General features: G+C 39.4%; 1 protein-coding gene and 1 pseudogene across 1 annotated transcript in view; both read left to right on the top strand.

Moving 5' to 3' along the window:
• Positions 1–39: 39 nt before the first annotated feature.
• Positions 40–26,545, top strand: part of LOC150087297 (uncharacterized) — a 184,869-nt gene continuing 158,363 nt past the window's right edge. The window contains exon 1 of the mRNA XM_090372440.1: positions 40–117. The gene's annotated coding sequence lies outside the window, so the exon portion shown is untranslated. The remainder of the gene's footprint in view (positions 118–26,545) is intronic.
• Positions 4,941–5,078, top strand: LOC150087298 (U2 spliceosomal RNA; annotated as a pseudogene).

The raw sequence follows: 26,545 nt of genomic DNA, 5'->3' as shown, positions 1-26,545 counted from the left end.
TCAAGATCTATATAGTGGTTTTCTAGAGTAAAATATTTGGTAAAACATTTAGCTACAAATCTTGGTTCTACCTGTATGTAATGGGGACACCGAAATTGGCTATATAAATTGTGTTAGGTAAAATAAATATTTATTGTCGTGCTTATCGTTCTGTAAATAGTGAATGAACACGTTGAACTTATCAACGAAAGTGCCGTGTGTCAGGGGTCTGAATGCTTTGATAATGTTATGAAGGTATATTGGAAAGTGGACCAGGATAAGAATAATGTGCCTTTATGACGTTTTTATGCTTTCTGTTGTAGTTTTAGCAGCTATTACAATGACTTTATAGTCAGTTGTATATGTTTCACTCACAGATTCTCTTGATAACCAGGTTTAAATAAGTAGGAACCGCGCACAACCATCAGAGGAACCGTATATACGAACTTTCGTGGGAAGGGGAGGGGTTATATCTACACGTGACCGAACGTAATCCCCCGTTGATTAATCTTTATCGTTTGGATATATGATAATAAGGAAAACTGGGAGTCGAACTTCAAAAAGTAAGCTGCTTACAGCTTCTTCCCACTTAAATGGCTGAATAACTCTTAAATTTTATTATTATTATTAGCCATATGGTGCAAAGAAGCCTGAGGCTTATGCAGTACCAGGCAAAAAAGAGAGAGAGAGGTAAAAGGGAATCACCAAGAAAGAGAAGAATGATGATATCCGGCTCAGGACCCTGAGTGAGCCAAGCTCATACTCACCAGGTGAGCCCGTTTTAATGGATCGATTAGTACACCCAGGGGCCTGAGCTGGATATCATTATTCTTTTCTTGGTGATTCCCTTCCACTTTTGACACACTCTCTCTTGGGGTAACTCAATTTTTTTTTTTTTTTTGGCAGGTGCAGCATAAGCCTCAGGCTTCCTTGCACCATATGGCTAATAATAATAAATAGGGTTGCGGGCCGTTCACAAAATTTGTAAAGAAATGGGGGGTGGGAGATTAGAGACCATTCACTAATTACATAAGGCAAGTGTCAGTAAATGAATGATGTTATGTTGCAAGTTGTTTAAAAAAAACAAAAAACAAATTTGAGTATTTCAACACGTAATAACAGGAAGATAGCAAAGCTGTCGCGATATATTGCAGCAGGGGATAATATTAAGTTCCGAAATAAATTTGCAAATTGCTCAGAGTTAAAATGTTATGGTACTATGCGTTACAGGATAGAAAGGATGCGGTCATATCGATATGCTGAAGAAATTTTTTTTTGCATAAAAAAATAATGCGCCAAATAGGAATATTTAGAAATTCTGGTTAGGTTAAAATAACAACATGTAATGTACATAGCAGATTTTGTTCATCTTATATCCAAAACCTTACACAAAATATAGCAGAAATTTTAACATGCATAATGTTGTGCAGCTTCCATAATATTTATATGCATAAACAATGCATAATATTTATATGCAAAAAATCTGTGTATAGGTTTTTTTTTTTTTTTTTTTTTTGTTAGTTGTTGACGCATCGGCTTCTGTAGCCATAATGCACCTCCCAAAGTTTTTGCATTTTACGCTGATCCAAACCCAAGGTGGGATTCGAACCCACGACCTTTGGGTTGCCAGGCAGGCACTTTACCCACCTGGCTAGCCCAGTCGGCATAGGTTTTATGGAAGGATTAATATTTACAACTCCATTTCCAACAAATTTTCCATAATTTGTTGGAAATGGAGTTCCATATTTTTCCATAAAAGTTTAATAATTGATGTCATAAGGATTTAGTTTATTTTTATTACATTTCTATATTGAGTAGTACAGCTCTGATTCATACTATATTGAAAATATATTTTAAAAAGTTTATTTTATACTTTTGGGATATCTACCAAGCAAAATAAGTTTTATAACTTGATTGTTATTATTAGCCATATGGTGCAAGGAAGCCTGAGGCTTATGCTGCATCAGCCCAAAAAAAAAAAAAAAAAAAATTCCTGCATTACCCTGAGAGAGAGAGAGAGAGAGAGAGTGAGTCAGAAGTTGAAGGGAATCGCCAAAAAAGAGAAGAATGATAACCAGCTCAGAACCTTGGGTTTGCCAAGCCCATGCTCATCAGATGTGAGCCCCTGGGGTAAGATGTGATTTGGTAACTAATATAATAGTTTCAGTTAACAACAGGCTGTGCAATGGGGACTGCATATACACTGGTGTTCAAAGAAAGTGCATCACCCCTTAAAATTATAATTGTCCGAATAACATAAGTATATGGCAATATTTCTTACAGATTGCATCAGATGAAACCCATGTTTAGTCTCTAGAGCAAAGTTTCCGGCACCCCCCACCCCCCATACTTCTCCTTCAACCCATGCACGGTACTAAGTACTATAGGTTTTGATACCTTTCGTGTTTGGGGTTTTCATAAAAAAAAAAAAAAAAGATAAGATTGACACGTGTAGGTGATGATGTAATATTGCATCAACTGTAAAAGCATGCTCTGCAAGAGTTGCAGTCATTCCTTGCTTGTGTCAGGATGCGAGTTATGTGGAGTTGATGCCACGAAGAAAGAGTGCTGTTGTTGCTTTATGTGAGGAAGGATGTTCTTTGTGTCATATTGCTTATAGAGTGTCTTGTAATCAGTCGACAGTAAGTAGATTTCTTTCCAAATCTCAAGAATACTGGTTCTGCTGATACGAAGAAAGGAACTGGACACAAACGAGTCTCTAAGCCAAAACAAGACCGCGTTTCGAAGCGCTTATGCCTTAAAAACCGTAAAGCTTCCTCGTCTGAGCTGAAAAGAGAATGGGAAGAGCATACAGGAGTGGTAGCAGTAACAGTCAGAAGATGCTTCTTCAAAAATGGACTTGTAACCCATCGTCCTAAGAAGAAGCCCCTCCTCACACAAAAAATGAAAAAGGCCCAATTAATTTGATGTAAGGAGCATGTCAAATGGACCCCCTAGCATTGGAAGTCATTATTTTCTCAGATGAGAAATTCAACCTGCATGGCTCTGATGGGAGACAAACAATTCGCCGTAGACGTGTTGAAGAATTACCGTCCAGCCTGTGTGGTGTCTACAGTAAAATTCTCTACCAACCAAATAATATAGGGGTGCATTTGGTATCGCGGAATAGGTCACCTGCAGTTTATAAAGGGTTCCGTAAAGCATCTTTCAGGATAACTCTGCTCCTTGTCATCGGGTGAAAAATGTAAGTAGGCACTTCTATAGTTACTTTAGCTTCATTTCTGCATTAAAGGTTCAACAGTAATGTGTTTACATTTGTTACAGGTGAAAAAATGATTGGAAGAAGGGTTGAAACAGCCCGGACCTGAATCCTATAGAGAACTGTTGGCATCGTGTGGAATCTGCAGTTGCCAGAAAGAAACCAAAGACCCTTCATGAACTTCAGGAAGCCATAATTTGCGTTTGGAACTACAAACTATCAGTTGATTATCTTCAGAAATTGATCTTGTCAATGCCTCGATGGTGTGCCACTGTCATCAGGACCAGAAGCAGTTCACCTAAATATTAGTTTGCACCTGGTGAACTTTTCATTTTGTTTTCCACTTTAAATGATAAACTGAAGCAAATTGAGGGCTTCTGATAACATTTCAGCCATAATTGTCTTGTTTACAAAAACTGTTGTATAAAGGTTGCAAATGCTCATTTTGGAATATTTTGAGAGCACCTGTCAAATATTACTTAGCTTTGCCTTAACTATTAATAAATATCTTTTGTTTATATTGTTATTTGTGATATTAGTCATTAATGAAACATATCATCTTGAAAAAGGTTAGAAATGTGAAATTACTAGGTGATGCACTTTCTTTGAACACCAGTGTAAGTTCTAAATAAAAGCTTCCCACCAAGTATCATCTCTCTAGACCCAGCCAGCTTCAACTTTTACTTCACTTACTATTACTCCCATTTTTTTTTGCTAACTTATTGAAATATTCAATACAAGCATAAGTAAACACTTGTATGGTAGGGCCTTGCTATTTATATTCTTAAAGATGCCCACAATCTGCAAATACCGAAGTTAAGGGCTTAAATAAAACGAGTGGATGGGGGGGGGGTTGGAATTGGGCTCTTGGCTTGAAATATATTTTACTATATTAATACAGTTCTATAAATTAGTTCATATTGATATAAACTAATTTACAGCTTTAGTATTATAATAATTAAACAGTAACTCTTTTATTATTTACATATTAATAACCCATGCCAACCATACTGCATCCCAGGGCAGAGCTGTGCCAAGGGTGAGGCGATTTAGGCTCTTGCCTCAGATTAAAAGCTGAAAGGGGCGCCAAAAGAACGATTAAATAATTGCCAACGTTGCCACGATTAACAATAAGGCGCAATTTTTCATTCTTGCCTCAGGTACTAAAATGGCTTGGCACAGCCCAGTCCCAGGGTATTCAATGGTACTAGATCCAGGCATTGAATATTCTATTCCCCAAACATCCCACACATGTTTGGTTGCACTGAAGTTAGGCAAGTTTAGCGGCCATGGAAGAATAAAGAACTTGTTAATTAAACCAATCCAATGCCATTTTGGCACGGACAGATGGCTGCAAATGTATGCTGACCATGAGGCTCTCTAACCCCACTGCATGAAGGGGTATAGGCTGAAAAAGGTATAGCCTGTTCTAAATAAAAGCATCCCACTGAGCACCATACCTCTAGATCACAGCCAGTCTTAAACATGTGCATTACTTCAATTTTTTTGCCAAGTACAGGCTGAAAAAGGGTTAACATAATAGCATTGGTATGTTTTGTTGGTTGATCTCCCTCCAATACCTATTGAAATTTGGACACATTGGTTGATGATATACAGCTGACTTGCACAGGACCTCTCTGGCTACGTGTTCTTCCATAGTTAGTCAACTCGATATACATAAGGGACTGCTGTACATGGAAAACCAGACAAGGGCAGCCTCGTCCATAAGTCATTCTCTCACATCGCTTCTCGGCCTTTTGGCTAAGATCAAAGTGTAGTCATTCTCTCACATAATGATAATGAAATGTCTGCCAAATTTCACTCAGAAGTGAAATTTGGACACTGCACTCGCACAGTTGCAGGAAAAATCAAACAATGTACCAGATTTTGACTAATTTCTCAGAGTGATATCCTACTTATAGGTATAAAAGTTAAATATACAAAGAAATCCTCTAAAAGATGTAAAGAGGATAATGGGCAAAGTATAATCACAGGATTGAATCATATCTCCTTGAACCATTGCCATAATTTGCTGGTCTATGTGGATAGTCTTACAGATATTAAGTATCTGCAGATATTGATTTTAGATGCAAAATGAAAAAAGAATTCTGAGAGATAAATATTTATTTTGTTTCATTGTTTTACATGCTTTGCACCAGTGACATTCATTAATTGAATCCACCAAGGCCTGCAGTGTTAAATCTATATCCGACATCGTATTGGCAAATAAAATGATGTTTTGATATGATTGACAGGTGAGCTTATCAGACAGTAAAATTGCCCAGTAAATTGAATTACATATAACTTCCAAGCTAGCGAACACATAGGTACAAAGTTTCCCATAAACTTTTTAACTGACAATTGCCACGCAAATTAGATTTGGTTGAATGAATGATTGAGCAAAACCTTTATGTATGATCTGCATGTAATCAAAGCAGCTGTCTTTGAGCTGGGGAATTAGATCTCAAAAGCTTTACCACAAATAATAAAAGCTCTTAACTGTAAGGTTCTCTAATATTAACAATATTTATATATTGTATTATTACCACAGCCAATTTTCCCAAGTTTGTTTTTTTTTTTTTTTTTTTCCAACTTGCAAACAGCATATAAAAAACCTATATAAAAAAATATGCAAACTTCTTGGAATGAAATGTTTTGCTCTTGATAATTCAAAATTTAGTGCTAGAGTGACTTAAGCCATGAGCTGCTGTGTCTTGAATTGTTAAAACAATTCCATCTTTCTTTTTTCATGTTAGTATGTGTCAGGATAGGCATGCTTAAACAGATCTACACTTGAACATAATTTAAACAAATGAAAGTAATAGTAAAATAAGCATTAATTGTTATATTATGACTATATTCAAGATCAGTATTTTTTAAGTAGAACCTTGTCCTTAGAAAAGTTAATAAAATTAGTGAGGGTTAAGCATGTAAATACCCTGAATATATGTGTTGGTGTTAGTAGAGGAAAAAAGAAAGAAGCTCATGTAACACTTATGTTCCTTCATTCACTTATCTAGTCTTTTAAATGTACACAAGTTTACCACTTGAATAAGTTTAAAAGTATTATAGTAACCAGTTATGCAAATGGTATGTAAGTGTAAATGCCTTGTTAAGGGAAATTTTACTGTTATCCTCATTGATTGAAGTAATTAGGAACTCACCACCAAAGGAACAAAATTTTAAATCAACTAGATAATTGCTATCTCTATATTAGCATGTTAGATTTTTCATTTTACACACGAAGAATGACCCTGAATTAGATGAGTTTGCAGACATACACACATGGGGATAAGATCAGGGTTAGTTTAAGAGAACTTTTATGCAAGCAAAACGTCAGCAATCAGATTGAAAAATATTAACATTGGGAATGCTAATATTTTAATTAAAATGTTTCAGTAAAAAGTTTATCCAACACAAACATGCATTCATGTCATAAGTAGCTTTTCATTGAGTCTGACATGATTTATTATGAATATGTTGGAACTTGTAATTGGCAGTGACTCTCTCGACATTTTGGAAAGGTTTTTGGGAAGTACAAGTGGAATGCTTTATCTTAATTTTAAAAAAAAGTAAATTTAAAACAGAACAATGTTCCAGTGTACTCCAGCCCAATTTGAACACTAATATAAAGAATATAACTTGTAAATGTAATAAATAATAACAATTAGTAGATAATATAATTAACAGGAAATAGCAATTAGAGAATAATATTTCCAGAAGGACATTGAATAATTGATCATCAACCAAATTAGCATTAGCATTAGTAGAGGCATTTGATGCAAGAAAGCAAGCTTATGCAGCATCACCCAAAAAAAAAAAATAAAGTAAAATAAATAAATAAAAAATAACCACTTCCACTTCACCCCTCTGTTCGTTCGAAATACCTGTCCAGCTGAGCCTTAAACTTATTTAGGCTATCAACTTCCACGACAAGGGATGGAAGTCTGTTCCACCTACCAACCACCCGCTGACTAAAGGCAAATTTCCACACATCTATCCTACATGTCTTTCCTCAATTTTAATTTATGCCCTCTCAGGTGATTATTCTGAGCAAGAGGAAGAATCCCATCAGCATTGAGCATGCTCAAACCATTCAAGGCTATGTACACCTCAATCAGATCACCTCGCTGGTGCCTAGTCTCCAGACACTGTAATTCGCAAAACTTAAGCCTTTCTTCGTATGTTCCATTCACTAATCTTGTTGCCCTTCTCTGTACTCGTTCCAGCAGCTCTACATCCTTCTTGAAATGAGGCTTCCAGGCCTGTATACAGTACACTAGGTGTGGCCTGACCATTGCCTTATACAAGGGAATAATCACCTCCTTATCCCTGCTAGAAAAATTCCTATATACCATTGACAATACACCATGAGCTACTCTTGCAGCCCATCTGCACTGCTCAGAGAACTTCATATCTGCCTGCACAACCACCCCCAGGTCCCTTTCATTCTCTACCACTGTCAGTGTAGTACCAAGAGTTGATACGTTGCTCTGGGGTTGCTATTTCCCATATGTAGTACTTTACATTTGTCAATGTTAAACTTCATTTGCCACCTCTCAGCCCATCTGCTCAACCTTTCCAGATCGTGTTGCAGCAGCATAGTGTCAGTAGTGTCCTTGACAACCCTGCCAACCTTCGTATCGTCTGCAAACTTGGACATTAAGCTTGATATACCATCATCAATATCATTTATAAATACAGAGAACAATAAAGGACCTAATACTGAACCCTGAGGGACTCCACTAATAACATTAGTCCACGATGAGCAGTGTCCATTGATTACAACTCTGTCTTCTCCCCCTCAACCACCCCTTTATCCATAGCAGCAATTTGCCTCCAATGCCACACTGCTCCAATTTGTGCAGCAGTCTTCCATGTGCAACAGTATCAAAAGCCTTTCTAAGATCCAAGTATATAATATCAAAGTTATTCCCTGCATCCAGTTCTTTTGTGACTGCATCATAGTATCCAATCAAATTGGTCAGGCAAGACTTCCCCTTAACAAAACCATGCTGTGTCCGAGCTATAACTGAAGTCTTGTCTAGATGATCCTGCAGTGCTTCTTTAACCAGTGCCTGCATTAATTTTCCGGGAACAGAAGTTAAATACAGTGAAACTCAAATGAATATTAATCTTAGGGAAGAGAAATAATATAACATGTTATGAAATAGCTACCTTGCAGAAAAACATACTATAAAAGGTCACTGAATGTAATCGCCAATATATTATAGGTTGAAACAGTCATGAAAAGATACAAAAAGTGAACAGCCATATTATCTGTTAATAGATTTATAATAGAGCTTATTATAGATTTATTATAGAAAGCTAAAGAGTTTTAAACATTTGAGAAATGGAAAGTACTGCATATGGGTAGCAGTAACCCAAGAGAAACACACCAACTCTGTGGTACTACACGCAGAGAGGTGGAGAATGAAAAAGACCTGGGGGTAATTGTGCAGTCAGATGCGAAGTTCTCTGAGCAGTGCAGACAGGCTGCCAGAGAAGGTCATGGAGTTTTGTCAATGATATATAGGAATTTTGCTAGCAGAGACAAGGAGGTGCTTATCCCTTTTTATAAGGCAATGGTCAGGCCACACCTTGAGTAGTATATACAGGTCTAGAGTCCTCATTTTAGGAAGACTGTAGAGTTGCTAGAATGAGTACAGAGAAGGGCAGCAAGATTGGTGAGAGGAACAAAGGGGTGTGCTTATGAAGAAAGGCTTAAGTTCTGCAAGTTGCAGCATCTGGAGACTAGGCACCTTCAAGGTGATCTGATTGAGGTGTATAAGGCCTTCTTCTTCTTCTTTGGTCCTTAGCTGGCAGCTGGGGGAGGCGGTTGGCCACGCAACCAGTATGCTGCTGTAGGTGCCGCAGGGTTTCGGACTTGCTCTATGATGTTCTTCCATACCTTACGATCCATGGCTTCAGTCCTGGCCTGGTTAAGGTCGAGACGTCGGCTCTTCAAGTCATCTTCCACTTGCTTGGCCCACGTTTTCCTAGGCGCGGTCCGTTGGATGCTCCATTGGGTGGGTCGTTGTCTCCAAAGGAGTGTGGATGGTATTCTGTTCGTGCCCATTCTACATACGTGGCCAAACCATCTGAGCCTTCGCTTCTGGATTTGGTCGGCAATGGTTGGTTGCTGTTGGCATCTGGCGCGGATGGTATCATTAGTGATGCGGTCGCGAAGAGAGATGCCCAAGATCTGCCGCAGGCATCGCATTTGGAATACCTCAAGTTTGTTCAAATCTAACTTGAGACAAATCCATGTTTCCGATCCGTAAAGAAGAATGGGCAGGATCAAAGTCTGGAAGAGTCGGATTTTAGTCTTTGTGGAAATGTTGGTCCTCTTCCACAGACACCATTTGAGCGAGGCGAACGCAGTGGCCGCCTGTCCAATTCTGCTGTGGATTTCCATGGTGGATGCAACTTTCTTCTCCTGGACCAGCGACCCAAGGTATTTAAAGTCCTGCACTTGCTCGATCTGGACGCCTTCGAGATAGATGGTGGCTTGCGACCCATCTGTTGTCAGGGCCTTTGTCTTACCAGCATTGATCTTCAAACCGTATGGCCGGGCAATGCGGGCAATGTCGTAGAGGATGTCCGTGGCTTCAGCGTCGTTACCGGCAAGGATAGCACTATCATCAGCAAACATCAGGTCAGTCACATAGTGATCCTTGTCATATTGTATGCCCTGTCTGTTTCTGAATGCTTGCCTCATAATGGCGTCGACTACGATGTTGAAAAGCAACGGGGAGGCTACATCCCTTTGGCGGACTCCAGTTTGGATGGTAAATTCCTCAGATAAATCATTCTGGATGCGCACCTGGCTGGTTAAACCGTTGTATGCAGTTTGGAGGAGTGTGATGACTTTTCGAGGTACATGTTCAACCTCTAGTAGTTTCCATAAGGCAGGCCGGTGGACACAGTCGAAAGCAGACTTAAAGTCAATGAAAACAATGACGGTTTGCTGTCCACACCGGATCCTCTCCTCCATCAGCTGACGAATGGCAAAGATTTGATCACAGCATCCTCGCCCGGGTCTAAATCCTGCCTGTTCTTCTCGACTGGTTTGCTCGCGATGTTTTTGCAGTCTTGACTGGATGATCTTCATAAAGACCTTTCCGATGATGGAAAGGAGGCTGATGCCACGGTAGTTCTTGCAGTCCCGGTTATCACCTTTCTTGTGGATCGGTACGATAATAGCTTTCCTCCATGTTAACGGAATTTGTTCAGTGCACCAGATGGTTTTGAGGAGTGAGTGTAGTCGGCGAAGCAGTACATCTCCCCCGGCTTTGATCGCTTCTGTGGTGACTTGGTCCACTCCTGGTGCCCTGCCATTCTTCAGGGATTGTATGGCTGCTTTCACTTCTTCTACTGTAGGCTCAACATCGACCATGGAGACCTCAGGGGGGTCGATCGAGAGTGCTGTTGCTGGCGGTCCCTGAGGTGGGTCGTGATTATACAAAGCTTTGAAGAATTCACTCCACCGTTGCAGGCGTTCGGATGGTGATCGCACGAAGGTCCCATCAGCATTCTTGATGTTGTCACTAGTCAATTTGGTCTTTCCACTCAGACATCTGAGGGTGCGGTAGAGAGTGCGGTACTCGTTTTTGGATGCCGCCACTTCAAGATCGTCTGCCACTTGGTTCCAGTATGCTTCTCTTTCTGCTGTCATTCTTTGTCGGACTTCTCGGTTTAGCTGCCGGTACCGTTCAAAGTCGACCAACTTTGCCTGTTTCCGTTTGTCCACGAGGTCGAGGCACTCGTCTGATATCCATGGTTGCGTTCGACGTCGGGCAGGTGGACATAGGGGCTTGGCACATTCCAGGATGGCATCAGAGATCTGCTTTTCTTCTTCATTTATATCCTCGGGCACAGCCAGCATCTCGAAGCGGTTGGATAGGGCGATCTGATATGCCTGTTTGTTGGCAGCATTCATTAGCTGCCTCCAGTCCAGCTTGGCTGACCGAGATGATCTTTTTGCATGCCGTAATTTGAGCTGCACCTTAGCCCGGATGAGGTAGTGATCAGATCCGCAATCAGGTCCCCTCATGGCACGAACGTCCATGAGTGATGAGCGAAATCTGGCATTGATCAAAATGTAGTCCAGGATTGCTGAGTCCTTGCCAGATGGATTTCGCCATGTAAGTTGATGTTTTTGAGGGTGCTGGAAATGGCTGTTTCCAATGATCAGGTTGTTAGATGCGACAAAGGACAACAAACGTAAGCCGTTGTCATTGATCTTCCCATGGCCAAACTTGCCCATTGTTGTTTCCCAACCAGATCTGTCCACGCCAATATGGGCATTAAAGTCCCCTGCGAGGATGATCACTTCTGTCTGCGGAATTGAATCCAGCGTATGTTGGAGCTGGTTGTAGAAGTCATTCTTGGTCGGGTCCAGGCTAGTCTCAGTTGGCGCATAGGCGGAGATAATATGGGTCTTGATGGTGCCCTTGACAGTAAGGACTGCCAGGCGGTCCGATATTGGTTGGAAAGCGATCACACTACTGGTGGCCTGAGCATCGACCATAAAGCCCACTCCTGCTTCTCGTTTCTCACCACCAGAGTAGAATAGCATAACCGCTTCATTAGGTGCTGGTGGTTGGATGATCATCGTTCCAGACCCGGTGAGTCTTAATTCGGATAATGCCGCGATTGATATCTTGCACCTAAGTAGTTCTTGGGCAATGATTTCCTTTTGTCCAACGTGGTGCCCCGTTCGAACATTCCATTCGCCAATGTTAATTGTCCTTTTCGGCGTAGTAAGCTTATTGCTGTGGCCAGTGATCCACTTCACACCAGCACCCTGGGTCCCCAGTGCTGGCGCATCGGCTACCCCGGATGCGGTAACATTGTTATAACAGCTTGTTCTGTGGCCAGTGGTCCACTTCACACCAGTACCCTGGGTCCCCAGTGCTGGCGCATCGGCTACCCCGGATGCGGTAACATTGTTGTAAGAGCTTGTTCCGAATTTCATGCGGTTTCTTGCCTAGTTTCCCCGGTTTCCCGGTTCTGGTCATTTCGGCAGGATGACCACCCTCCTCCTTTCGCAGCCGGGCTTGGGACCGTCCATGGCGGAGTATAAGGCCTTAAATGGTTTGAGCAGGCTCAATGCTGATGGGATACTTCCACTTGCTCAGACTAAGAACCTGAGGGAGCATAGATTCAAATTGAGGAAAGACAGTTGTAGAATAGAAGAGCAGAAGCTTGCTTTTAGCCAATGGGTAGTTGATTGCTGGACCAGATTTCCATTTGTTGTTGTGGAAGTTGATAGCTTAAATAAATTTAAGGCTGAATTAGACAAACATTTGGAGTGACCAGATGGGTGAAGTGGGAAGGTTTTTTTTTTGGCTGATACTATATAAGCTTACTTTCTTGCATCATATGCCTCAATTAATGCTAATGTTTCAAGCTGTGAATGATGTATGCAAAGTAAGGCATAAGCATCATTAGCTTAGCAAAGGCACATGATGCAAGAAAGCAAGCTTATATAGCATCAGCTAAAAAAAAACATTATTTCACCCATCAACTCATGCCAAATATTTGTCAAGTTCTGCCTTGAATCTATTTAAGCTATCAATTTCTACAATGACAGATGGAAGTTTGTTCCAGCAATCAACCACCCGCTGGCTAAAGCCAAACTTCTGCACATATATCCTACAACCGTCCTTCCTCAATTTGAATTTATGCCCTCTCAGGGGATTATTCTGAGCAAGAGGAAAAATCCCTCAAGCAGATCACCTCGCCAGTGCCTAGTCTCCAGACACTGTAATTTGCAAAACTTAAGCCTTTGTTCCATTCGCTAATCTTGTTGCCCTTCTCTGTACTCATTCCAACAGCTGTACATCCTTCTTAAAATGAGGCCTCCAAACCTGTATACAGTACTCAGGGTGTGGCCTGACTATTGCCTTATACAAGGGGATAATCACCTCCTTATCTGTTGGAAAAATTCCTGTATATCATTGATAAGACACCATGAGCTACACTTGCAGACCGTCTGCACTGCTCAAAAACTTCATATCTGCTTGCACAATTATCCCCAGGGCCTTTTCATTCTCTACCACTGTCAGTGTAGTACTACAGAGTTGATACGTTACTCTGGGGTTACTGCTTCCCATATGTAGTACTTTACATTTATCAATGTTAAACCTCATTTGCCACCTCTCAGCCCATCTGCTCAACTTTTCTAGATCCTGTTGCAACAGCGTACTGTCATTAGCAACCCTGCCGACCTTCATATAGTCTGCAAACTTGGACATTAAGCCTGATATACCATCATCAATATCATTTATAAATACAGAAAACAACAATGGACTCAACGCTGAACCCTGAGGGGACTCCACTAATAACATTAGTCCACAAAGAGCAGTGTCCATTGATTACCATACTCTGTCTTCTCCCACTCGACCATCCCTTTATCCATAGCAGCAATTTGCCTCCAATGCCATACTGCTCCAATTTGTGTAACGGTCTTCCATGTACAACAGTATCAAAAGCATTTCTAAGATCCATATATGATATCAAAGTTATTCTTTGCATCCAGTTCCTTTGTGACTACATCATAGTATCCAATAAAATTGATCAGACAAGACTTCCGCTTAACAAACCCATGCCAGAGTTTAATACACCTCTGGCATTCCCCTCCCTGAATAACTCCTCATGTGTGAATGTAGATGCAAAATATTCATTTAGTTTGATAGTTACCTGAGCAGGATCATCAACAACAGTTGAACCATCGATATGAAGTGGACCAATCTGATTCATCCCCTTCCTTCTAGAGTTTACATAAGTAAAGAACTCTTTGCTGTTTTTCTTTGCATCCTTTGCCAAGGATTTCTCTTAATCTGCCTTTGCCTGCCTGACTTGGTTACAGACCAGCTTATATCTATCTTGGCTTCCATGTCACCTGTTATTTTATATGTATCCTATGCATTTTTCTTCTCTGTCACATGTCTAATTAGTTCATCTGACACCCATTTAGGCCTAAATCTTGAACAATCTTTCTTAATTGGTATGAAAAGCCTAGTAGCTTCCAAGATTTCTTTGAATGCTTCCCATTTTGAATTTGCTGTTGGTAACATCATCACTTGGTCCCACCATATAGAATTTAAGTACTGTCTCAGGCCACCGTAGTCACCTTTAAGAAAGCAAAAACCCTTCCCTTAACCCTTGATGGTAGTTACCTCTTTGAGTAACTCCCACTTCAGCACACTGGGATCATTGCGACTTAGTGTTTCCTTTATCTGCATATTCTTAATGCGTGAAGAATCACTACTGTTAATCAGATCAAGAGTATTATTCCCTCTAGTTGCCTCCCGAACATGCTGCTGTAGAAAACAGTCACCCAATAAATCCACAAAAGCCTTGTTAGTATGTGAGTGACCAACCCACAAATTCTAGTCAATCTCTGTAAATTAAAATCCCCCATTATAAGACACTCTGATTTACTGGCCCGCTCTATTTCTCTGCATAATTGCTCATTATACTTATCAGATTCCTATAACACACACCTACTGTCATTTTTCCTTTTCCAGTGCTTATGTCACACCAAACGGAATCAACATTGCATTCTCCACCAACATCAATTGGATGCACTTCCTTAGATTTTGTGTGTTTCTTAACTAACAGCATAACTCCTCCTCGCTTCCTGTACACATTGTACTCCCCAAATTCCAATTCTGCACTGCTCCTGTTCCTGATTGCTCCACAAACATCAAGCAAGCAGTGCATTTCAGTAGACTGTGATTCAGAGGACAACCATCCCCCACCCTCAGTTCTCCCACCACAGCACTTCCATTAGTTCGAGCCTTTTGCTTTGCTGCTCTGATCTGAGTCATGATTTCTATCCAAGTTCAATAAAATTCCAATACAGAAAAAAACTACAGCCATTATCAACCCACTGCAGGATGGAAGCCTCCTCAAAAATTCATGTTGAGGGAAATGGACCATAATCTGCCATGCTGGTCCAATGCCAGTGGGCAGATCGACCGTATTTAGTAGTCATGGGCTTGAACCCCAGTCTACTCAAGGAGCGTGTGCTACTGCACTCCCGCCCCTGACCACTCGGCTACGGAGGATGCGCAATACAATCCAATACAAAATATAACCCTCACAATGTGATCATACATCACATTGTGAGACAAATCACAAATGCGTTGCTCCTTGCCATTCAACAAATAGCATTTTCAAATAGAGAGAGAGAGAAGTTTATTGTTATTCGTCTTTTTCAACCATTGTCAGTCCATTTGGAAAAAAGGTCTCCCATTTTTCTTGGTACTTATCTTGGAACTGCACCTCCCATCCACTGCACTCCTGCAGTTTTTTGGATTTCATCTCTACACCAAATTCTAGGGTCTTCTTTGTTTACTATTCATGGATCTCCATTCCATTAATTTTTTGGTCAATCTTTCATTCCTTACACCTTGCAATGTGCTCAGCCCATTTTCAATTTAAGCACATAATATGTGCTGTTATGTCTCTTGGCGCCTCCGTAGCCAGGTGGGAAGGAGCAGCAGTGCTTAGCACACACTTCTTGATTAGACCGGGGTTCGAGCATGTCACCACCAAATACAGAAGATGCGGAAAGGTCAGGGAATGACCACCACATTTCCCGGAGCAATATGGCCTTAGTTGCTAATGCTCCTAAAAACCAAATAACAAACTAACAAACGTTGTCTCTTGGCCCACTCATTTGCCTTTCTGACTCAGGGTAATTCCCAGCTTGCTTCTTTCCATTCTCCATTGTGTTTCTTTCAGTCTTTCTGTTAGACAGCATATTTCACTATTATATGATATTACAATCAAAATACACTAGTTAAATACTCTTCATTTTACACTTGAAATTTTTGCATCTCTAAATATAGTGTACATTTTTTCATATACCATCCAGCCAAGTTTCATTTTTCTTTCAGTTCCTTCCCTTTGTTCATCTTCCATTCTTATTATGCCCCAGATAGATTTATTGGCATCAACATTAGTAAAGGCATATGATACAAGAATGCAAGTTTATACAGCATCAGCCAAAGAAAAATCCCATTTCACCCATCCATTTGCTCCAAACGTTTCTTCAGTTCTTCCTTGAATTTCTTTAGGCTGTCAACTTGCACAATGACAGATGGAAGTTTGTTCCTCCAATCAACTACCCACTGGCTAACGGTAAATTTCTTCACATATATTCTGCAAATGTCTTTCCTCAGTTTGAATTAATGCCCCTTCAGGTGCGTAATCTGAGCAAGAGGAAGAATCCCATCACCTCTGAGGTTGTGCAAAGAAGCTGCAATTTGCACAACTTAAGCCTTTCTTGGTAAGAGCAACCCATTGTTCCCTGCAACAATCTTGTTGCCCTTATCTGCACTTGTTCCAGCAGCTCTACATCCTTACTAAAATGAGGCCTCCAGACCTGTATGCAGTACTCAGTGTGGCCTGACCAGTGCCTTATACAAAGGGATAGTCACATCCTTATCCCTGCTGGCAAAATTCCTGTTTGTCATTGATAAGACCCCATGAGCTGCTCTGGCAGCCTGTCCGTGCTGCTCAGAAAACTTCATATCTCTACTGCACAATTACCACCAGGTTTTTTCATTCTCTACTACCCTGATTGTAGTACAACACAATTGGTATGTTACTCTGGGGGTTACTGCTACTCATACGCATTACATTTGCAATGTTAAACTTCAGTTGCCACCTCTCAGCCATCTGCTCAGATTTTCTAGATCCTGTTGCAGGTACTATCATTAACAACCCTGCAGTTTTTAACATTAAGCCTGATATACCTTTATCGATATCATTTATAAAAATAGAAAAGAACAGTCTGCCAAGCACTGAACCCTGGTGGACTGCACTAATAACTTAGTCCACTAGATACTGTTGCAGGTACTGACATTAACAACCCTGCAATCACAAAGACCAGTGTCCAGTTATTACCACTCTGTCTTCTCCCATTCAACCATCCCTTTATCCATATCAGCAACTTGCCCTTAATGGCACACTGCTCCAATTTGTACAGCAGTCTTCCAGGTGCAACAGTATCAAAAGCTTTGAGAAATCCAAGTATATGATATCAAATTATTTTTTGCATCCAATTCCTTTGTGACCACATTATAGTATCCACTACATATTTGTTAAGGGGAAGTCAGAAAAGACTTCCCCTTAACAAACCCGTGCTATGTCTGAAATATAACTGCAGTCATGTCTGGATGCGAAACTTCTTTAACCAATGACCACTATTTTCCCAGAAGTTAAATTAACAGGTCTGTAGTTGATCCACCTTTGGGAATTGGGGATATATTTTCACATCTCCAGTCCATAGGAACCTCTCCTCTGAATCCCAGGATGCTCTCATAAGTATGACTAAGGGTTTGCTTTCTTCCTTTGCTGCCTCCTTTAATATAACTGAATAGATGCCACCACTCCAGATGCATTTCTTATGTTTAATGTCAACACTTTCTCCTCCACTTTGCTCTCAGTTATTACAAAATCATTTAGCTCTCTGTTAGAGTTTGATAAGCTTCTGGCCTCCTTTCCCTATAGAATTCCTTATGTATGAATGTAGATGCAAAATACTCATTCAGTTTGTCAGCTACCTGAGTAGGATTATCAACAGTCGAACCATCGATATCGAGTGAACCAATCCGATTCATCCCCATCCTTCTAGAGTTTACACAAGTAAAGAAGTCTCTGCTGTTTTTTGTTGCATCCTTTGCCAAAGATTTCGTGTAATCTGCATTCGCTTGCCTAACCTCCTTTGTGACTTTATTACAGACTAGCTTATATCTACCAAAGGCTTTGTACAGTAATTTATATGCATCCCATGCATTTTTCTTCTCTACCATTAGGCTCATTAGTTCATCTAGATCTAAACCTCTAACAGTATTTCTTAGTTGGTATGATAAGCTAGTAGCTTACAAGATTAATTCCTTGAATGCTTCCCATTTAGAATTTGCTGTTGGTATCATTATCAGTTTGTCCACTGTGTAGAATTTAAAAACTGTGTGAGATCACTGTATCCTTTGTTGTAAAGGTTTTTGCTTTTTTAAAGGTCACTACAGTCACCTTTACAAAAGCAAAAACCCTTCTCTTTACCCTGATGGTAGTTACAGCTTTCAGAAATTCCACATTACTACGCTGTGATCACTGCCACCTAGCGATTCCTTTATCTGCATATTCTTAATGCATGAATCATTACCACTGATAAATCAAGAGTATTACTCCTCTGGTTGCCTTTCAAACATATTGCTGTAGAAAACAATCATCCAATAAATCAACAAGTCATGCTAGTGTGCAAGTGACCAACACACAAGTTCCCCTCAATATCTGGGAAGTTAAAATCCCTCATTTTAAGACATTCTGGTTTACTGGACTACTCTTTCTCTGTACAGTTGTTCATTGTACTCATCACAGTCATTAGTGCTAAAACACACTCCTACTCTCAATTTTGCTTTCCCAGTGCTTATGTCACACCAAACTGACTCAACATAGCATGGTCGACCCATGTCAACTGGATTTTTTTTATATAAAAACCTCAAACACAAGAGGTATTAGAACCTATTGTACTTAGTACGTGCTTGGGTTGGAGGTTGAAAAGATGAAAGAATATATTTGTTGACATTAGACTTGAACCTCTATAGACTGAAAATTTTCAGGAAATACATATGAAGGAAGGTCGTTCCAGAAACAGCAGTTGAATGAATAAACGGGGAAGATGAAAAGTTGGTTCTGTGGGTTTAAAGTTGGACATTAAATGGATTTTGGCTGGTGACAGCACATGTTCAGACCGTTTTGAAAGACATAGTGGGAACTATAGAATCCAGTTGAGAAGAACAGTGCCTATAGAAGTATCTATAAAAAAAAGCATGCAGCAGAAACAGTACATCTATAAGACAGCAAGTGGAGAGACTCAGTTAGAGATGAGTCATTAATTAACCTGACTGCCCTCTTCTGAATGGAATCCAGAAGCCTAAGAATGTTGTTCCTACCCCAGATGTAGGAACAACATTCCATGGTAGGGCAGATTTGAAATTTGTACAGAGTGAACAGCTATTTGGAAGAAAAGTAACGCCAAGAACAAAAGAGAAAACCGTTTTTTACATGCAGAGGAAGCAGTATTTGTAATGTGCTTGTGCCAAGATAGATTAGAAGTCAGGGTAATCCCCAAAAGAGAGATATCATCTTGCCTAGATATCGGAGTGTCACCAAAGATAAGCATAGGAGCTGAAGAATCCATTTTGCAAGATATAAAGACAGGACTGAGTTTTAGAAGAATTAAAAGCAACTAAGTTGTCTTTTCCCACTGGAGAATTACCTGCAGATCGGCATTTAAGGAATTGGTAATGGATATTCGAGAAGTTGAATCTGATTGAGCAGGGCAAGGTTTTTCAAACTAGAAAGTGAAATGCAATGTGCTATCGTCGGCAAAACTACAGATAGGATTTCTGGTCAATGGAAGAAGATCATTAATATACAAGAGGAAAAGAGTTGGGGAAAGAACTGAACCTTAGGGGAGGACACCAGCATTAGTGGAGAAGTTAGAAGACAGAGAGCCACCTACCATCACCCTCAGTGATCAGTCAGAGAGAAAACTGGATAACCATTTATGAAAAGCAGTTGGTAAACCATAAAATGGAATCTTGTTTAGAAGACCTTTATGCCAAACATGATCAAAAGCCTTTGAGATGTCAAGAGCAACTGCTTGTGTTTCACCAAACTTTTCCATCGAATTTGTCCATAAATGGGTAAATAAGCCAGAATATCACCAGTGGATCGACACCGATGGAATCCATCTGGTGATCGTTGATCAGACATAAGGTTTCTAGGTAGTTTAAAAGTTGGCGATTGATTGATTTCTCCATTACTTTAGTAAGGGTAGAAGTAATTGCAATGGAAGAAATTTGTCACCCATTTTAGGAACTGGCTGGATATGAGCAGAAGGAAAAACACCTTTGGAATAAGAAAATGAAAAAAAGGCGGCAAAGAACAGGAGTAAGTTCAGGAGCACAGGTTTTGAGAACAAGTGGAAAAATACCATCAGGACCTGGAGCTTTCTCAGCATCGAGATCCTTCTGACATCCTTTTGGTGGAACATCACAGGAGGCATTGAATGGTGCATATTGGGAATGGTGGGAGGTGTTTTACTAAGATCATTGATACATGAGTTAGAAGAAAAATGGGATGCTAGCAGGTCAGCTTTATCCTTGGCTGAAGTGACAATAGAACCATCTGGTTTTGACAGAGGTGGGAGTAGAGATGGGTAAAAGTTGCGGCCAATAGCTTTGGCAAGAGACCAGCATGCTCAGCTGCCATTAGGGAAAGAAGCAAGTTTTCTACTTTTAGCCTGTTCCAAATCTAGTTTGTACTGATTAATAACTGCTTTACAATTGTTGCGAGCTCTGGCGTAGGCAGAAAATGAAACTGAAGAATTGGAAACAAGTCAATTACGATATACAACATTCTTTTCTTGAACAGCCTTAGCACATTTATTGGATAACCAAGGTTTAGATAAAGGATTATATTTTAATAGTGGAGTGTGAAATAAAGGATTCCATTCCTACAAGAATAATTTCACTGACACGATCTGAGCAAACATTAACATCAAAAGATTTGAAATAATAATCCGACCAAGGAAAAGAAGGAAAGAAATCTCGCAGATCATCCAATTTTGCATTCTTATAATGCCAAACAACATGACGTTAGGAATAGCTATGAGATAAAAGCTCCATTGGAGAAGAGAAAATCACCAAGTTGTGATCTGAAGCACTTAGAATGGCTTTTTGTGAGAAAAAGATCAAGCGTGTTGACTGTGTGGTTAGGATTGTCTGGTATTCTGGTAGGTAAATGAACAATCTGTGCGAGGTCATTAGTAATTGCAAAAGCCACAGCATCTCGACCAGCTGGGTCTGTGTAACTACAGAATGGAAGCTAGCTGGAGTTGTGAACATTAAAATCACCAAGGAAAATTACGTCACTGTTAGGAAAGTTGTACTGGAGAAAGTCAATTTGCATAAGAGAGGAAGTCAAAGTGATTAATGGAGTTGGGAGAATGGTAGAGACAGCAGATGAATTTGACAGAATGAGGTAGAGAGATTTTAAGCCAGAGGTGGTCAAAAAGAGGAGATTCCAAATTACCAAGTCTCTGACGGAATATCGGAACAGATATATGCACAAGTACCACCTTTGAGGCGAAAAGAATCATGCAGCAAATAATTTGGGCAACTGAGATGAGCAGTAGTTGAATCAGCCAATAACTGAGATTCTGTCAGAAAAAGTACATGGGGGTTTGGCAGACTGCAAATGGAAATGGACATCATTGAGATTAGAATTGAGACCACTTATATTTGTGAAATGAACTAGGAAATGTTTGGGAAGTTTAGATCTTTTTGCAGATAAGTTTACTCTATTAGTTTGACAATTCTTAGTATATTCAATAATAAGAAAAGTGGGGGGGGACATGCTGTATGAAGTAATGAAATTTTTGGTTTTGGCATACATATGGTAATGATATACCCAGATCCTTGACGTAATATGGCCTCGACAATGCCCCTGCATACACACTACTCAGACTCCCTCCAGTCACTATCTGGCAGACTACAGGTAGCAAGATTGTATACTAGCTGATACGGAAGCCTCCTAGGGAGTTACCAATAGGTTCGGTCCAGTGTACTAATTTGCTTTTGGGCCTGCGAATACCGTTTTAGAGCTGTACCCTCGAAATGTAAGGAAGTTTTCATCTTGCCATGATGTCCATCATAACCACCGAAAACATCAGACATACTGCATGATGGAAGAGATGGGGAAGGTTTGACCGGAACTTGGCTCTGGAAACTAAACATGGGATCCACTACTTCAAGCCTCTAATAAGCAAAGTGGTGGTATTCCACCGGTTGATGAAAGTCATCTACCACCTAATTTTGCCTGGTAACACAGAGGGGCGGCATTCTTCCATGTGGTATGGGCATCACACCTCAACCCCTGCTTACAGTTATGTTATGTTATGTTATTTGGTTTTTAGGAGCATTAGCAACTAAGGCCATATTGCTCTGGGATATGTGGTGGTCATTCCCTGACCTTTCTGCATCCTCTGTATTTGGTGGACGGGCTCGAATCCCGGTCTAATCAAGAAGCGTGTACTATGGACTGCTGCTCCTTCCCACTTGGCTACGGAGGCACCTCCTGCTTACAGTGGTTCACACCTGGGTGGTGACCCACAGTGTGCACATGTGGGTTATACCCAGTATTACTAATAGTCCCACCATCGTTAAGGAGCAAGCAGAGGATTTGGCTGTCACAGACCAACTGGACTTTGCCAAAATTGGGGGCACTTGACTTGAGTGTCACCCGAATATCAGTTCCATCAGCGCTTTAGACTTCCATGTAGCAAGTACAGCTTGTCTGGCATATCTGAGAGATTGTTTGTGACAACCTCAAAGACCACTTCCTTAGATGCAGTTCCTTAGATTTTGTGTTTCTTAACTAACAGAATTAAAAATCGCTATAGATAATATCATCAGTTGGTTCCACTGGATAGAATTAAAAACTGTCAGAATACTGTAGTCACCTTCACGTAAGCAAAAAACCTTCACTTTAGCCCTGATGGTAGTTAAGATCTTTAAATAAATCCCACATCAGTACACAGTGATCACTGGATTCCTTTATCTGCAAATTCTTAATGCATGAATAATCACTGTTGATAATCAAATCAAGAATATTACTCTCTCTCTCTCGTTGCCTCTTGAACATGCTGCTGTAGAAACGAGTCCAATAAATCCACAAAAATTTCTTGGTAGTGTGAAAGTTATCAACCAACAGGTTCTAGTCAGTAACTGGAAAGTTAAAATCTCTCATAAGACATTCTAATTTACTGGCCCACTCCATTTCTCTGTACAGTTTTTTATTGTACTCATCATTAGGCCCATAACTTATTGTACTCATCATTAGGCCCATAACTCACCTAATCCTAGTTTTGCTTTCCCAGTGCTTATGTCACACCACACCACACCACTGACTCAATGTTGCAACCCTTGTCAACTGGATGCACTGCCTTAGATTTTGTTTCTTAACTAACAGCATAATTCCTCCCTTTCTATCCTTTCTGTACACCTTTTTCTCCCCAAATTCCAATTCCGCATTCTTTTTATGTGTGGCACTCTGATGTCCCAACAATTTATCACCAACAACTTATGAATTTTATTTCTAGGGAATAGATCAAAGAATTTAGTACTAGTCACTTAACAAAAATATTATCATTAACTGTATTTTGTGGTCATGTGGATTAATACTACTCTCAACTGAAATGAGTTTGCTACTCTATTTCATGTTGACCACTCAGCTACATTGAAATGAAAAGAGAAAATATTGCATCATTTAAAAATGGTTGGTAGGAAAAACTACATGGGAGAATATAATCCAAATTCATAGATATAACAGAAAAAAAATATATATATTGTGGCAGCCAAGTTAGTGATTGAGGGTTAATCCTTTTTAAAGTCTTAAGTACTTCAGTCTGATCTTTTGCTGATTGTGCAATTCCAAAAATTGTTCTCTAAGAATAATCCTTTTTATTAACTTTTTTGTTCTCTTTATTCTTTCCAGCAGACCATATCCTTCCTGAAGTAGGGTTTCAAAATGTGCCTTAATACTTTCTTTATAGAATTGCATGTGTATGTCTATGGGGCAGGAGGGTGAAAGTGCATTGGGATCCTGGCAGGTTAACTGCCTCAGGTCTGGATCTTGAGAACAATAGGAAAGAGGTATTGAAGGAGAAAGGCAATCCCAGTGATACTTGTTTGCCCCATGGGGTGTCTGTTGGCTCATGATATCCCTGGACTCTGCCGGCAGAGTTTCTCTATCCACTAATAGAATGGATTAGCTGTCTGTGTTTATTTGTTATGGCTACTATTCTGTTAGTCATAGAATAGTAGCATAGTTGATGAGTTATGCCCAATTTTTAAGTTACAGGTGCACTTAAATCATAGGAGAACATTTTCGAATACCTGCTGTAATTCATAAGCTCAAATTATGACAAATTCATAAATTTGTCATAATTTGTTAATCCATAACCTTCTCTGCCATTGTAAACCTTTATTTCCATCAGTCAAGTTACTTTTCTTTGATTCATTATATTTATCAGTGTGATTGATAATAACATATATTTCTTTTCCATTATAGGGATATGCCATAAAAGTAAAGAATAAATGCTTGTTTATATATACAAGTGTAGCATTTTTGCATCTTTTAAATTTCCTAAGATAGCATAAATTATTGCTTTTGATCACACTATGCAGGTAGCCTGTCTGCCCTGTCTTCATACTGATAATTTCACTTAACGTGCACTAGTTATTTTAGGAAATTTTATGCTGTGACTTTTTTTATGTACTATATTTTTCTTGAGCTCTCAAAAATTTAGCTAAAACTGACATAAAGTTTACTCGTGTGGTTTTATAATTTTACTTTCATTTTTGTTTAATCAACTGCTTTTTTATCAATGAGAAAATTTAAAATAAATTAAAGTTTATTTGAATAGAATTGAAGGGAATTCAAAGACATGAATAATTCACACTTTTGTCTGTTGTTAAAGCAGTACAGCTTTACAACAGCCAAAGTTATTGTTTTATTATTATTAACTATATGGTGCAAGGAAGCCTGAGGCTTATGCTGCACTAGCCAAAAAAAAAAAAAAAATTCCCCGAGTTACCCTGAGAGAGAGAGAGAGAGAGTCAAAAGTAGAAGGGAATCACCAAGAAAGAGAAGAATGATGATAGCCAGCTCAGGACCCTGGGTGTGCCAAGCCCAGATGTGATCACCATTCTTTTATTTACATAAACATATATATATATATATATTTTTTTTTTTTTTTTTTGTGTGTTTTATGAAAATTAATCAACAGAGAACTTCACTTTCTTTCATTCAGGCCAAAATAATAATCTTATAAATAAATTTGTTCATAGAGCAAAATATGTTTAATGTTTGTTATGCTTTAACTAGTTTAAGTATGTTTAATATGTATGTACCGAGTAGCATTACTTCCTATTTCACAACAAGGCATATGTGACCTTGAGTTGCCTTTAGTTGACTCAGCTTTAATTTCTACATGTAGTTTAGATCCAGCTATTTGTAGCCTGTACATAAACTTAAGAAATGTTTTAAAATCAACTTAGCAATTACTAAAATCTTGAAAAAAATTAAGCTATCAAAAAGTACTTTACCATTGAAATTAATGGCTGATAGAATTGTTAAGCTGTGCCATATTTCTACCATTCATTATGAAAGACAAACATTTCATTTCATAATGGACTGTAAGATGAATTTCATTAATTAATTTTGGCTTCAAATTAATTTCTAATTTAAACTAATTTGTAAATAAAATGAATTAAGTGTATCATGGTCCAATCCTTTTTCCAGTAAAGCATTTGTTCCTCCCAGTATGGCATTCTCATTCATTGTTACTCTTGAATTCGTAGGCATAAGCAAAAAAAAAAAAAAAAAAACCATTAAAATGGTATAACCAGCTTCAATTTGTTCAAAATCTTTGGCTGAAGATGAATCTTTTTACATAGTTCTTCTGCAGTTAACACCCTTTCACAATTTTTCTCTTTTAGAGGATGTTCTTCAAGTCATTCTGCACTTTTAAAAGTTAATCATCTTTGATTTAACCTCAGGGGCTCACATCTGGTGAGTATGGGCTTGGCACACCCAGGGCACATTCTTCTCTTTCTTGGTGATATCCTTTTACTTCTGACTTGATTTCTCTCTCTCTCTCTCTCTCTCTCAGGGTAACTCAGAAATTTTTTTTTTGGCTGGTGCAGCAAAAGCCTCAGGCTTCCTTGCACCATATGGCTAATTATAATAATAATAAGTGACAAAATAAAACTGTAAACACTGTTTTAAAACCTAAACATTAAATTTTTTTCTGTTTCAGGAAAAGTGATTTAAACATGGCAACAATTGAACAAAAAATTAAACGGAATTTTGGGCTAGCTGAATTTAAATCTATAACGATTATTCAACAGAAATTTGCAAAGCAGCAAAAAAATCTTCATCATATAGGAACTCCAAATTGAACTGGATTAAAAGAAACTATCTCATTGAACTGAAAGCAAGCCATAAGGATGTAGCAAATTAGTTTTTGGTACATTTCACAGAACTCCACAAAACTCAATCAAGTGGACAGTCATATCTGTAACTATATGAACTATGTCTGTAACCAGTGGCAGACTAAGGTATTCCCGTACCCCAGCAGAAAGATTATTTCGGTGCCCCTTTGCATATCCTAGAAATCTACGTAAATGTGGTGACCTCGAGCTATAATCATCATCTGGCGCCCCGGGTGGCTGCCCTGTTAGCTTGTGCCTT

The sequence above is a fragment of the Mastigoproctus giganteus genome, chromosome 4 (assembly GCF_048544385.1).
Source record: "Mastigoproctus giganteus isolate SK-2022 chromosome 4, ASM4854438v1, whole genome shotgun sequence".
NCBI lineage: Eukaryota > Metazoa > Arthropoda > Arachnida > Uropygi > Thelyphonidae > Mastigoproctus > Mastigoproctus giganteus.
The sequence above is the reverse complement of the archived record's forward strand: the minus strand, read 5'-3'. Positions and strand labels throughout refer to the sequence as shown.